Source organism: Octopus bimaculoides, chromosome 13 (genome assembly GCF_001194135.2).
Source record: "Octopus bimaculoides isolate UCB-OBI-ISO-001 chromosome 13, ASM119413v2, whole genome shotgun sequence".
NCBI lineage: Eukaryota > Metazoa > Mollusca > Cephalopoda > Octopoda > Octopodidae > Octopus > Octopus bimaculoides.
This window is the reverse complement of record NC_068993.1, coordinates 15,659,854-15,662,003: the sequence shown is the minus strand read 5'-3', so window position 1 is coordinate 15,662,003 and position 2,150 is coordinate 15,659,854.

Genomic DNA, 2,150 nt, shown 5'->3' with positions numbered 1-2,150 from the left:
ATATATAAGTATGGTGATACGAACAGGAAAAATAGAACTCAAGATATGAATATGAATATTTATTCCTCATGTATTTGAACGACATAACGAGCAAACTATCTGAAAACTATGAATCATCCACGTGACATTGTAATTGTTTTTAAAATTCAATCTAGAACACCCAAGAGGAAGTAATTTCTACCTGGTATATAAACTCATAGTTCTTCGACCTGTTGCTAGCTTGATAAGTGCCAACGCACGAAATTTTCGGCCCTTGTGTCACTCTGTTGCTTCTGCTAAATATTAACACATACACACACACACGCATGCATGCATATAAACACGTGTGTGTGTGTGTGTGTGTGTGTGTGTGTGTGTGTGTGTGTGTGTGATCGTATGCGTATGCATGCATATATACACGCACACATGTATATGTATAGCTTTTACTTCTGTCCTCATGATAGTTTATTGACTGCATCCTGAAATTGTGGGTAAATTACTAGAAAGAAGTATTTATGTGTCTACGAACACGATCTTTAGACATAAGAATTACTTCGTCTATTAAATCTCTACAATTTTGGCTATAATTTATTTTATTACTGAGCAGCATACACAAGTTTTGTTGTTTGTGCCAACTTAGATAATTCATGTGTATTCACTTCTTAACCTTGCATTAGACAGATAATACAAGAAAGAGAGAGAATGAGAGAGAGGGAGAGAGAGAGAACATAAAATAGAGCAGGAAAACATAAGACTAAAAAATAAAAAAAATGAGTGGATTAATATACCATGTTATGTCTCTTTGGAATCAGACTTCCTTCTCATCAGATTTATTATGTTTTGTATTTCATTTCGATATTTTTTTAACTTCTATTTCTTTTTATCGTTATAAATTATGTAAAAGCGTGATCCTATGTTTGGCCTCTTTGTGCAGAGAATAGTTCTTGCATTGTGAGAGCTTCTGGCAGTAGAATAATTTCTTTCAAAACAGGCAGCAAGCCTTTACACTGAATGGATTTTTAGATTCAACCTAACACATTCTATTGGCCAATTTTTTTTAATGCTTCTCAGCCTTTTTCTTTTCACCACGTTGATGTACATATACTACTTCTTTTTTTAAAACCTATAAAGGAAGTTGTTAAATCGTCCGGCTTTATATTTCTTCTCCCGGATTGCAATCAAGTGGAATTACAACTTTGTACCCACTGCCTTTTGGGGATACATAAAATATTTAATTAGTTTGGTAAAGATGAGATTTAACAGCAAATAAATGAGATATTGTCATAGCAACAGATTGTATTGAAAACATGTTTATTCCTTTTCTTATTCTTCTCATTTTCCTGCCTTTCAAATTGTGTTTTAACTGACTTGCTAGTCTGTAAAGGACTTTTGAAATCTAAAATAAATTTTTCTTTAAGAAAAAAGAAAAAAAAATGGAAGGAAAATATCGGAAAAAAAAATTATTAAAGTAAAGAAAAAAATACGACAAATATGTTTTTGCTTCCAATTTATTTATGTATTTATTTTCTATATTGATCTATTATGGCGACCACGTTGTTAAGGGTTGTACACAGCGATGTAGAAAGGGATAAAACATCGTTGAATGTAACCTGCCAAATGATGTGTCCATAGCTGCCAGATCTTTACCTTTACATAGATTTACATACCATGCTATTTTAAAATGTTTTTTGTTTTTCACTGTAATGATTAAAATGGAATTATAGCGATGTCGAAACGATGATACCGGATATGTGCCGCTGTAAGTAGTCAATATAGGAATTAAGTGAATAAAAATGAATATAGGGCATTGTATTCTACGATATCAGAACCTAGTAAATCAGTTCGTTTTATTATATGTTCTACGTTTGCTGTTTGAAATAGTGAACAAAACCACTTCCATATATATCGAAGTATTACTCGTTTATGTTTATGCATATTCTTGTTTCTTGCTAAACTTGAGGTTACCTTCGTCCGAGCATGCTTATAACTAGAGGCATTCCAGTCGTGACCATCCAACATTTCCACTTTATCTAGGGACCCTGTATTACGTTATCCAGCGGTTCATTTCGTTTTATATAGTGGGAAATTGCATGCATCGAGGCAGATTTGGTTGATTATATATACATACATACATACATATATATATATATATATATATATATATATATATA